At 40.8% G+C, this 13,636-nt stretch overlaps 1 protein-coding gene and 1 long non-coding RNA gene across 5 annotated transcripts in view; one reads left to right on the top strand and one right to left on the bottom strand.

Moving 5' to 3' along the window:
• The window catches only part of CHST9 (carbohydrate sulfotransferase 9), a 241,549-nt gene that overhangs the window by 210,939 nt on the left and 16,974 nt on the right, over positions 1-13,636 (top strand). The window lies entirely within an intron of this gene.
• Positions 6,259-12,236, bottom strand: LOC144315585 (uncharacterized). The gene is made up of 4 exons (XR_013381306.1): positions 12,182-12,236; positions 9,147-9,268; positions 7,646-7,785; positions 6,259-7,223 (listed from the first exon to the last, which is right to left on the bottom strand). It is a non-coding gene; the product is annotated as an uncharacterized LOC144315585 (long non-coding RNA).

Raw genomic sequence — 13,636 nt, 5'->3', positions numbered from 1 at the left:
TTCCTCAGGTAAGTGTACTTCTTCCCTTCTCTCTGCTTTGGAGGGGTACAGTTTCAGGTGGTACTTAGAACTGCCTGGCAATCCCGAGGTCAGAAAAGCGAGGTGTGAGGTAAGTGAACTATGTTCTCCACTGCCCACCTCCCTCCCTTGCCCCTCCTGTACCCCGTACCAAAGAATCTGAAGAGCCTGAATCATCCACCTCCTTCATGGCAACAGATCCAGTCTCTGGCCTGACTACAGCTTCTGCTCTGTCTTCCTCCTGGAAGTCCACGAACCACTCAGGTCTTTAATGGACTCCAGAGAGAGTGGGGCTCCTATAGCCTCCAGGCCCCGAGCAATCCCTCAGATAGGCTGTAGACCCCAGGTGGAAATGAGGGGCCATATATTGGATATTGCTTACTTTGAAATTTCTAAATATTTAGACACAGTATGTGGGCCTTCATACTCTTGCTCTGGGCCCCACAAATGTTGGGAATGATTCTGCTCAGAAACCTGCAACTTTAAAACCCAATATGTGATTCTCATAAAAAGCCAAGATTGAACCCACTTGTATATTGCCTATAGGATAAAACGCTAGCCTTGGAGTATGAAATCCAAGGCCCTGTGACCCCATAATCCTTTGGATTGCATGCTCCCCACCTCCCTAGATTTATTTCCCATTCTGCTCCTTTATGTAAAACTATTATGTTATATAAAACTGTTCCACCAACACACTAACCTCTTTTCCTGCACATGCAAAATTTACTCATATTCCAGGACCTAACTTAAATACCACCTCTTCCATGAAGCTTTCCTTCAACGTAATTTATCTAAGAATACTTAATCTCTCTTCTATGGTCTCATATTTTTTTCAGCCCTTTTGCTACAGATCCTTGCATTTTCTATTCTACATTCCAATTATTTGTCCATATATGATTTTGTAACTGGATAGTCTCATCCTAAAGAGACAAAATCATGTTTGGATCATTTCAATGTCTATTGTTAGACCTTGCACATCATAATCACCTGACCAGTTGCTGGTCAAATGTACATTTTTTTCAGTCACCAAATATTAACCTGGTAGCCAAAGGGACTGCTAAATGTGGGCAGTCTATTCCCTATACTCTATGGCTCTAAACTGTTGGTTATCAATTCTTACACAGCAGGAACCAAGTGTTGTCCTTTGCCCTCTCCAGTAAGGAATCTCAGCAAAAACAGAAAGGATAAACTATGAAGTGCCCATGGTCTCTATGAATAATGGTCACACTGTCAGAGAGTTGGAAGAATTGAAGGGCAGAGAGACCCACACCTCTATTTCATCTTTGTGTCCACATTCCATAACAGCCTGTAGAATGTTAAGTGGTTTGCTTGGGTCAAGACATGAGCACCTGACTTTTTTCTTGAATGTAAGGATGGCAGTGCCATTCACTGATACCTTTTCAGTGTAGCATGAACTTTACAACTTCTAAATTTAAAGTGGGATTATATTACCACCTTGCACTATTCTTAACAAAAAGGCCATGCGTTCAAGGAAACAACTTTGACCTAAAGAGAGTTTCTCACTGCAAGTTTAGCCCTAATGGAACTTGTAAAGATCCCATCCCCCTAATTCTCCTTTCAGATTACCTTCAGAACTGGATGTTGTGCTTTAGAAACGCTATCCAATTTATGAGTCTTTTTTAAAGAATCCTTGAAAGCAAGACTGAAAGGATCCAAAAGTGGTAGTAGCATGCATCGTGGTTAACAAAGAAGGATTTATAAGAGATTATCTTTATTAAAGGTCAGATGGCTTCCTATCTAGAAAATACTTAGGTGTAAATGTCAAAAGGCTGGGACTCACTTCTTTAATTGTAAGCAAAGGAAATTAAAATATTGTGTAAGAGTGTCTGAGGAAACCGACAGACAGCGATCTATGGAAATATACCATTAAGACAGAGGGAGGATGAGAAAATGGCCCTCAGGTACTTTAAAAGCATCAACACTAAGAAGCAAATAATGATTGAGATTAAGAGAATTGTTTATTAGCAACACTACATGATCCATTAGCAATCAAATATGCAGATAGTTCTCACTCAAGTACTTAAAATGCTTCTGAATAATTGCGACCAGTGATCATGCCAGCCACTCAATGCTCCCTCTCATTTATTTGTCACAACAACCCTATGAGGGTACATATTTTAACCTCCTTTTTATACAGGTGGGAACTCAAGCTTGAAAGATTTAGTAATTTTTCAAGTTCTGCAATGCTTAGCACTAGATTATTGACAATAACAGCTAACATTATTATTAGGTGCTTACCGAGCCCTCTGTGTGTAGGTACTAGGCTAAATTTACATAAAATTATCTCATTTAAACCTCACAGCAGTAATCTTGTGAGGTAGGTACAAATCAACGGATTCATGGTTTGTTCAGTAGCTTGCCCAAAATCACACACCAAGATTGAAGTAATACAACTCTACTATATAAGCACCAGCCATCATTGTGTATTGCTTTAAATACCTTTATTTAAAGGCACACACAGTTGGTGAGTGGCAAAGTTGGAATCAGAATCCAAGTATATATCATTCTGAATTCCTTTCTCTTTGCTTTTGGTCTCTACTGCTACTTGCTCTGGAAGTTTTTCTATTAACTAAGTGATTCCACTCCTGACCACCCTAATCAGCACCCCAGTTTTAACACTATTGCTGAAGCAACTGTTTATGAGATCCTAGAATACAGATATTTACAATGTGGTAAAGTTTATTTTTTCCCTGAAGCATTCTAACAATCAAGATGAGCATATACTACTCTGGGGTTCCAGTTAAGCATTAAATTACTTTTTAAATTAAATAAGTGAAAAATCAAATGAATCTGTTCTAAGAGAAAAACTATTTTGTCACCTGAAAAGAGATTAAAAACTAAAGGGGAAAAAAAAGTATACATTGGGATAATCCGCTGCCCACTGGCAATTTTCCTCAGCAGAGCCCAAACAGAAACACCATGAATATAAAACAAGAATGGAAGTAGAAACCTTTATTCTCACCAACTATAAAATGTTCTCTTGTTCCTTTATTTTCCAGAAAAGTAGCTTACTTCTGAAAACTCTTTTATAAGTTCTTCCTTCTTAGCTATAACTGTGCCATTGTATATACACTCATGTGAGAAAACGTGGGATATTATAACTCTATGCCAAAAATGTAGCATCTCTTAAAAAGAACAAATATAGCTAATTTGCTCTCCAGTGTAAGCAAATCACGCCACCTAAGATGTTATCACCCAATAAGCCAGTGAAATTCATATTCCACAAATGATATTCTCATCAATCTGTTTCTCTTCTTTTTCTTCCCCTCTTTTGAGTCTTTTCTAATCATATCCCTCCCTCCTTGCTAGCAGTTGGAGCTAAAGATGAATATCTTGGGTAATGGAAATTTTTCAGCTTAGCAGATTTCATGAGCAAAATGGTTAGCACCCTCATTTGGGATTATTCTCTCTGCACAGAGCAACAAGCATCAGCAGCCAAGTTCTAGGCGCCAGGAGTACAATGAGCAGCATTCCCCAGCTCAAACACCACCTCCGAGTGGAACGTCTCTGTTTCACTTATAGGATTAAAGCTTTGATCAAAATGAACCATAGAGCCAATTTGTCATCATATTTTAATATATACTCGAAGCCACAGGGTTTGGCTTGGTCTTGTTTTGTTGTCTACCTTTAAACTATTTTACCCATATTACTCTTTCTCCTCATGATAAGGAACTGAGTAAGGAATCAAATGCAAACTTGATGTCTGCTGAAACTGTGGGAAGGAGGCACTTGAGGGTCATCATTTTGGGTAAAAGTGTCTGGTTGACATAAAAAATTGTGTTTTAAGAAGCAGTGATCAAGGGATCAGAAATATTTTTGTAATATATACTTATCATTGCTCAATTCAGATATACTCTATATAATGATTCTAAAAAGCTATTTCCTTCGTATTTTAAAACTTTAAATACTGTTTTATTGTTATCAGCTTGAATTTCACGATTTCCATCATTTGACCACAATACGTATTTCTAAAAGCCCAAAAAAGAAAAAAAATAACAAGACGTGGTCATTAATACTGGACCAACTTTACAATATCCATGTTATATACATGATTTAGACCCCTTGGGGCAGATCCCCTGCATATCCATCAAGAGATTTCCTTTTTATTTTGTGTAAACTTTTGTATGTTAACTGCACTTTGTTGAGGAAATGTTCCTTGGTCTTTGTCAGAATCTCAGGAATAAAAGAAAGTGTCCTGAAGAGTTTTTCTACCTCTTAGTAGGGAGAGAAAGTGATCCCACTTATTTATTTTATTAGGCATAAATTGAAACCAATTTCATTTCAACTTTACTTTGTAAAGTAACACTTACCAGAAAACCAATTTCTGTTCTTGTAAAATATACAAACAACTAGTGAAAATTCAGAGTACCAGTAAGGATCCTAGTGAAAGCTACCTTGTGTTTATTATCTTTAATGTGGAAAAAGTTATTATCCACAGAAGTGTTATGTTACAGTCTGTGGTCAGGCATCAAACAAGGAAGAAATAAACATGATTCTTCACTGTTTCATCACGGATATGCGCTTTGCTCAAAATGTATTAAAGGGGAGTATTTTCATCATGCTATTACTGAATAATTAAATTAGGCCAATGTTCTGTGGATGTGGAATAATATAATTTACTATGTTGAATGATTAGCCAATCAGATTTCTCTCATTTTCTAAGGCAATGGATTGACTAAAATGTGACCATAAACAAAATAGATTTTATTAGGCATAATCTACTTTGTAAACAAATGAAATTAATTCTTTGCCTGACCTAAAGCTTTGAAAATGAAAGACCAAAATTGAACACATGCTTCCAATTTTGATTCTGTTACTAAGATGACACTTAATATAAAAGTTACAATTTAACTTCCCCTCAAGTATTCCATACTTGATACTAAATGACTCTTAGAAATATGTTCATCAACAGATGGGAGCCACTTATGGCCTCATAAACTCCAAAGCAAGTGAAATTATCTCAGCAAAATAGAAAGATTACAAGAAAGCCTCATCTGGTTATCTCAGAGATGATTAATGCACTGCATATTGGCTCAATGGTGCAATGAATATTGACAGATAATCACCCTTCCTCATACAAAAGAAATACGGAGGAGATGAATGCTGCTCCTGTATGTTTTTAATCAATCAATAAGCAATTTTAGTACATGCCCTCTGCTTGGAGCTGAGCTCGGTGTGACAAGATGTGGAGGAAAGTGCCAGCACAGACCCTTTTCTGAAAGGATTGTCTATCTTGGAAGAGAAGACGAACATGCCTTCAGTGCCACACAGAATGACACACTATGGTATTGCTTACTTGCTGTTAACTGCACCCACAGAGGTACTGTGGGAATTCGGAGAAGTCAACAATTGGTGAAAAGTGGCCAGAGAAGGATCGTAGAGGACTTGAAACCAAAGTTAGTTAAATTTGATCCAGTGGGAACTCTATGTGCTGGCAGGGAAGTTTTGGGAATTAAAAAATGACCTCAGGAAAATTAGTGTGGAATTTTCTTAAAACCGTAATCTGTATCTTCCGGTTTGCTCTGTCTCCAGTGGTACCAGCCACCAGTCTCTCTCCAGGCTACTCTACTTCCACTCCTACCAGGCCCCCAGTCCATTCTCCACTTGCCCGGGAGAGTGAGCTTTATAAAACGCCAGTCACATCATGTTATTGCCCTTTCTGAAATCTCCAGGGGCTAATCTTATGCTTCTGATGAGACCCAGCATCCTTCCTATGATCTTCACCGTCTGATTTTCCTACAAAATATGGTCCCACCCTTCTCTTTGATTTCATTTTGTGTTCTTGTGCCCTTGTTGCTCATGTGACAACCACATGGGCCCTACCATCTGTCCTTCCACGTGGCCAGGCTCATCCCCACGCGAGGACTCTTTGTGCTCACTGCCCTTGCCTGTAAAGTTTGTCATTCAGATCTCTGCTCCAGTAGCTTCTCCCCAGATAGATCTTCCCTCGCTGTCTATTTCATACAGTCTCTCCATTTCCCACCCCCACTACTCACGCTCTATCACATCACTCTGCTTTAGTATTTGTTTCACACTTAACCACCGTTGAGATTTTTCTTGCTTATTCTTTTGTTTATTTGTTCGTTATCTACCTCCACCCATGAGCTCATAAGCACCACGAGAGCAGGACCCAAGGCGTTAAACAGTACACATATTAGATGCTCAACAAATACTTCTCAAATAAATGCCTAGCTTAATTAATTCTGCTGCCAGACAGCGACAGTAGTCTAGGTATGAAAAAAATGTGTGAGTTCTATGTTGATAGTTGAAAGTGGATAGACTTTGAAATTAATGCAAGGCCCCCAGGGTTACTGCAGAAAGGTGATGCTCTCAACAGAAATATGGAAGTCGTGGTTAAAAGCCACATTTTATGAATATATCCTGCATATCACGCATTATGTATTTATTTCATTTATTTTTCACAACTCCATTAGGTAGGCATCATTCTCTGTTTTACAGATGGGAGGCTGAGTCAGCTCCCACCAGGTTGTTCCGTTAGACATCCTATTCCAGTGAGTGAGGTTGATTTAGTAGAAAAGTACTAGTTTGATAGCAGCTGACAATTACAAGTAAAGCAACAAGTATATTCATCCAAAACCTACTCTTGCCACTCACCCTCTCCCTACAGCCTTGGTCCAGGAGCTTTCCTTTAACTAAAGGGGACTGGAGCCCTGGCAGGGGTCGGACAGGCAAACTGACCCTCCCTAAGCCCTTTAGTATCAATACGCCCCTCCTCGCTCAGGATGCTGTGACCCCAGGAATCTCAGTGGATGGATCATGAGTCACAGGTGAGGCAAGAGGGTTTTCTCATTGGACTGATAACTGGTCTAGAAGTGCAGGTCTTGTCTTTGGTGTTCACAGTTGTATCCTGCTCAAATCTATCCACTTCCAGTTACCATACTGGCTATAGACTAGTTACCAGTGGCCTTCAGTGATGGAAGACCCCAAGAAGACCCGGTGTGGAGCCTGAGACCTCCTTCCCCATGTTGAGCACAGTTTTCTCTTGTGAGGGAGTCGGTGGAATCAATAAGCTGTGATATTATTTCTGAGCAAGGCATGCCAAGATGTGTTTGTTCTTTCCAAGGAGCAGATTACAGAGTTGTAGTGAGGACAGGGAGGCGATGATGCCATGTCTGAAGGTCTTTCAGAGAATTATCCTTGCTTGCTTGATGATATCAGTGTCTCTATAAATAAGTTAGACAGAAAATCCTATCCATCAGTGACTGGGGATGAGAGAATTGTGGCTGGATATCTACACCAATCCTGCTCTCCCACTTGACATTGCTGTTCCCAGGGCTCAAGTAGCTTTGGACTAGTAGGTAATGGGTGGTGGAAGAAGCATTTCCCCAGGTATATGTTGATTCCTGGGACTTGGACTCTGCTGCCTAAAGGAAGCAACAGAACAAGTTGGACGACTCCCAGCACCACCACTCACCTTTGCCAGTGTCTCATTTGCATTTACTGAAGCTGGGCTGCAGATGGCAGGTACCTCTCTGTGATCCTCCTGCATCTACTAGGAGCTTATTCTATACCAGCTCTGGGGAGTGAGGTTGTATGGACACCTCCCAGCCTCAAACTAAGGGATGAAGACCAATGCCATTCATACCTGGCCTTGTGAAGAAAGGGGGACCAAAAGGAGAATCCATGGCCAGGGCCGTGGGTACTTCTAGTAGACATTTCAGTGACATCTCAAATCAAGTAGAGTCGTCTTCAGGAGAAAGAATTCCTTTTGGAAACCTCAAAAAACTTCAAAATTTATATTAAGATAATATATTTAAGATAAAGCTGATAAAATTTAATGCATGAAGACAGAAGACCTATGAATATGCACTTTGATTACCACTCTCTTTTGATAGAGATCTGTTCATTCTGATCCCTCCATCTCGTAACTCATTCTACTGCTCCTTGCCTCTCTGTCCTTCTCCTTTGTTGTGAGTTTATATCTTACATTATCCCTTTGTATTCCTCCTCAGACTGAAATCCCAAAAAGAAACCCCCTTCCAACATGGCCTCAGGATCGCCATGGCATGATCTGGTACCTAAGGCACCTCTTGCTTCCCAGGATAGGGCCCAGATAACCCACGGTAGCATTGACGCCTGAGATGCCTGCTGTGGCCTGAGAGTAAAGCTGAGTTGTCAAATATGCAGGCAAGCAAGCCAGAGGGGCTTGCGTGTCACTCAAAGGTGCTGACACAGGCAAATCTGATCTGGGGCTGGCAGATGCTTAGCCAAATAAGACAAATGGAATGTGTTCCTGCCAGCGTCACTGTTGCTCTCACAGCATTGCTGCTCCAGAACTCAAGTGGCTTTGGACTGGTAGGCAATGGATTGGAAAGAAATGGGCTCTTGAGTAGACGCTGCTTCCTGGGACTGAAGCTCATGCCAATGCCCTCACCTCCACCATTGCCTTGATGCAGCTATTCTCTTTAAGGTTGATGTTATTTTTTTTTTCTTTTTGCCAATAATGAGCCAAATCTTTCCATGTTTTCCAGTCTACAACCAGATGGGAGATGAATTAATGGATTTAGTTAGTGACCGTCCACACATCTGTGCAGAGGCTATTGCTCCAAACTTTCTCACTAGTTGCCAGCTGGCCTCTGATAAGCTGCCCTTAAAGCAAGCGCTTATCCCTAATTGGTGTCCAACCTTATTACTTCTTACAGGAATAGGGCCTGGTTGTCTGGTCATTTCAGTATGAAGCTGAGAAGGCAGGCCTTCTGGATGAGATGCCCAATGTCAAGTGAGAGAAGGAAGGAAGGCACAGAGACAGGATACGTTGACATTTTGGAGAAAACCTACTATATGGCAGACACTGTACTAGGTACTTTGAAACTGCATTTATCTAATGTATTCTCAAAAAAGACTCCTTTTTTCCTGCCACCAGAGTGTCAGAATCAGAGGGATGAGATTTTAGGATGGACTTAGGTAAATGGATTCAAAGAGACTTTTTTGTTCAAAGTTGGTTCTAGGCCATAGGACTGCCTGCTCCAGGCAAGAGAATTCTTACAGATCTATATAGTCTAGTTGGGCTCAAAAGGATGAGATTCCATCCAGTCATAAGGAGTTCTTTTCTCAACCTTATTTTATACATATATACACAGACTCACACTGTGAACATTTCCAAAGGGCAAGCAGCACTTCCAAGGAGCAAGGTGTTTGGGATCCTGGATGGCAGCCCATGCCATCGTTTCCATTTCAACATGTCCAAGAACAAATATTAGGATTCTCACTTTAAAAATGGGGAAACAGAACCAGAATGTTAATTGACTTCCTGTAAGAACACTGGCTGTGCCTTTGTAATATCCTCTCGTCTCTTAATATTTCCTTGCATTTTGGCCAGACTTCCAGCTGCCTGCCAACACCTGTAACTAACTGCCTGAAGGAGTTTACCCTGGCCTCCTGTACAGCAGGCTAGAATTACCAGACCTCTTCCCTGTAGGAGCCTCAACCATGGCTGATGGGATTTGGTGAGATAACTCTGGAACTCTGAAAGTTCCCCAGTGGAACTGAGATCCAGTTCCTACTGTGCTAACTTTCTTTAAAATTCACCCTATTCTCTCTGCCTTCTCTTCCCTACCTTACTGCCCTATTCTCCTACAATTATCAGCTAGAATCACCCCAAATTAGCAACTTGCACTCACATCTTTGACCCAAGGTCTGCTTCTAGGGAAACACTGCCCTGAAGCCACCCAACTAATTGGTGGAGAGCCTGCTTGATCTGACTTAAAATTAAATGTTCTTTATACTTTGTGGATCCACCCAGCCATGTTCCCGGCCTCACAATGACTTTCTTCTCTCTTGCACTTACCTTTCCATCCCATGGAAACATTCCAGCCCCCTCCTCCACTGTCAGTCCAGGTCTCTGACCCTCCCTGGCCCCTGGTCCACCCTGAGTGGGTCCCCAATTCCAGTATCGCCTCATGGACTCATTCCCCTTGCTTACTAATCCATATCTATGATACCACAGAAAGAGAAGAAAGAAAGAAAGAAAGAAAGAAAGAAAGAAAGAAAGAAAGAAAGAAAGAAAGAAAGAAAGAAAGAAAGAAAGAAAGAAAGAAAGAAAGAAAGGAAGGAGAAAAGAAAAGAAAGAAAAGAGAAAAGAAAAGGAAAGGAAAGGAAAGAAAGAGAAATAAGAAAGAAGAAAGAAAGAAAGAAAGAAAGAAAGAAAGAAAGAAGAAAAAGAAAAGAGAAATAGAAGAAAGAAAGAAAGAAAGAAAGAAAGAAAGAAAGAAAGAAAGAAAGAAGAGAGAGAAAGAAAGAAAGAAAGAAAGAAAGAAAGAAAAGAAAGAAAGAAAGAAAGAAGAGAGAGAAAGAAGACAAGAGTAGAGGAAAAGAAGGAAAGAGGGAAGGAAGCAAAAGAGAGGAAGGAAGGAAGGAAGGAAACAAGGAAGAAACAAGGAAACTTTACAAATAGACATTCCAACCCAGGGCAGCAGGCCCCCTCTTCCCCATTATACTCCTGAAAACAAGAGCAAGAGCTGTCCAGCAACTGTTTGTCTAGAAGGTGTCAGGATCAAGGTTGCCTCCTCCATGTCCCTCCCAGAACCTTCTCAGATATACACACTCTTATTGTTGTTCATCTTCAACATAAGGGGATGAGAAGCTGGGTGACAATTACTAATTTTAGAAAACTAAACATCCACTTGGAGATATTAAAGAGCCCTATTCCACATCTATTAGAAATCTACATTTCTAAAAAAAAAAAAAAGAAAGAAAGAAAAAGAAAAAAGAAAAAGAAAAAAAATCTACAATTCTGGTGAAATATCAAAGTCTTTGCAGTGCAACATCCACTTACTCTGCTTCTTGTACTGTAAATATCGTTGACTGTATTTGTCACTCTCACCCTAAGCCTGAACACGTGCAGGCCAACCTCAGCAATAACATTGTGAGGATCAAACATTCTGAATGGATTTCACATTACCACGTTGCAGCTCCTCATTAAAGCTTCGAGTTTCTTTAAAAAGCAAAGTGTTCTGCTCATTCTTCTAGGATGGACATAGAGAACTGGACTGTGTTCCTGACTCCTCCACCACAGGGTGACCGTGGACAAATTATTACACGCGTATTTTTATTGATCCATAAATTTGAAAACAATAGCCTCATTTTCTCAAGAAAACTTAGAAGAAAGATAAAATGATAAATCTATAAAAGCACAATGGACTCCTCTGAGCACAGTGGCCAGAAGTCTTATCTGCTTCCATCCATTGAGGTCATGTTTCTTTTAGGCCCCTGACGGTTTTGCCCAACCAGAGAACACCACTATTGTCAGTGGAAACCTGCCCCTTCATGTTGACATTGTGCTACATCCTCAGTGCTTGCATTTTACATTTATTTGGCTTTAAGGAAAAAAAAAAAAAAAGAGAGGGATTACATCCAAAATTGAAAGAACTGGCAAAGGAAATTATAGTGTCAATTCTTGCAACCGAGGGGACTCTAGAAGTAGCTTGTTGGATCAACCTGAATAGCCTCACTACTGAAACTGTTGTTTTGTGTTCGAGCAGCTTAAATGATTTGGAGGTAGCTGCTGAGAGAGAACTAAAAATCAGTAGTTTCTCTCTTTACTCCCTAGCTCAAAGTATTATTATTCCTTCCTGTGACTGTAAGTGTGCTTCCTTTTCTTCTGCCTTCTTTCGTTGTCTTTACCACCACTCCCATTGAATTTGTTTTCTTTTCCCATTTCCATCTCTCAGTTGTCATCTGCCTTCTTTCTTCCTCTCAGCTTTATCCCCCTTGAGCAATCATCCTAGACTCAGCATTGTTGTGTTTTGAGTGAGAAGAGAAGATTTAAAAAGCAGAGGGAAAGCAGTCTTCACCTAGAAAATGCTTGTCACATAGACAAGAATGCTCATAAATATTTAAGGAATAAATCAACTAAAATACCTAATACTTCTAGAGAACATACTTTGTATTGCTCACTCTCCACACACTTCCTATAATTCAACTCTGCTGCAAGGTAGATGCTATTATTATCCCCATTTTAGAGACAGGAAGGCTGGAGCTTAGAACTAAAATAGGTTAGGCAAGGTTACTCTGGTAGAAAATGAAAGAAAGGGTCACAAAACCAGGTCCCCATGACTGAAAAATCGCAGTTCTCCACTACCATACTCTCTTGTGACAGACATATGCTTTATGCTTTACTTACATCAATGCATTAAATGGGCATTGAACAGGGAGTAGATTGCTAGATGTTCGCCGCTGAAAAAAAGCCACAGATGAGTAAGACTGAGGTTGGAAGCACAGCATTAGCAATCCCTGTGTTAACTTGGGCCAGTTCTCTAAACTTGCTGAGCTTCCAGTCTTTCATCTGTAAAATGAACATAACCCATATCTTGTTTTGGGGGTTGATGCAGTGGTTAAATTGGCTTGCTCCATTCCCCTGGCCCTTTAACTAGGCAAACAAAATGAAGAAGAATATTCTAGATAGAGGAAGTAAGTCACGGACCAGGAGAAGGAAATGATTTTGCACAGCGCACACTTTCTCCAGGGAACCTTCCCTGCCCTCCAAGCTGGGATTAAACGCTCCTTTCTTGTACACCTTCTTCCTGTCTTGTCACCTGCCATAAGTGCGGTAGTTCTTGGTTTTCTTTCCTGTATCTCCCTCCCCTCCCCTGCTCCTGAGGCTGCCCCATAAGAGCAGAGGCCAACTATGACTTGCTGGCAATACCTCCAAGATGCAGCCCAGTGCCTGGCACATAGTAAGCGTTCAGGACACATTTGTTCAATGAGTAACTGAAGATGGAAGAAGAAGGCATGAGAATGGAGGAGACGGGGCTGATGGGTTGGATATTAGGACTGTAAGTTCACACTCCTCCCCCAGTGCTGTCCCAGTGACTTGGGGGAAATGCAGTCGGTCTTTACCCCTCCCATAACTACGCAATCAGCTTCTGGAGCCTTTGGCTTAAGATTTGAGAGGAACAGCAATGGCACAGAGGGACCAAGCAGAGACACACTGGTTTGCATCCTCAAAAAGGATCGGCTTTCAAGCATCCCACACCCTGCCCTCATCACCCTTATTAACCACTAGAATTAACTAGGTCTTCATGATGGTATGAAGAAGTCTAACTGCACTCATACTTAGATTGAAGACAAATTGCAAAAGATATATTACTAAAAGTAATATTATATAATTAAACTAGAAAAATGTCAAAATTCAATGATAGGAAGGGGCACATCTAATCCCTAATATTTTCATCATCAGATTTATCTGTTAATGGCCCACAGAGTTCCCCCCACAACAGACACAGGCTCTGTAGACACTCTGAATTCAGGGAAAAAATTGGGCTCATGAAATATCCCTTTTTCTGAAGCTGTGTGCCTTATACACTTAATGTTTCTGAGGCTCCATTTCTTATCTGTAAAAAGGAAGTGGAAGATTATCCTAGCAATATATGATGGTGTGCTACAGGTCTGGTATGTGGCAGGTGCTCAAACTCAGCAGATGCTGTGATCATCGTGGCAGCTTTAAGTAACACCATCAAGGCCTATATGTTCAGCTCGCACCCCTGCCCCCCACAGCCAATAGCTTCCAAATCTGTACACCTAGCTTTGGAGTCCTAATACCGACACCCCTCTCTCTCAAGGGCACCTCAAACTCCAA

Source organism: Canis aureus, chromosome 6, assembly GCF_053574225.1.
Source record: "Canis aureus isolate CA01 chromosome 6, VMU_Caureus_v.1.0, whole genome shotgun sequence".
Lineage (NCBI taxonomy): Eukaryota > Metazoa > Chordata > Mammalia > Carnivora > Canidae > Canis > Canis aureus.
The sequence above is the reverse complement of the archived record's forward strand: the minus strand, read 5'-3'. Positions and strand labels throughout refer to the sequence as shown.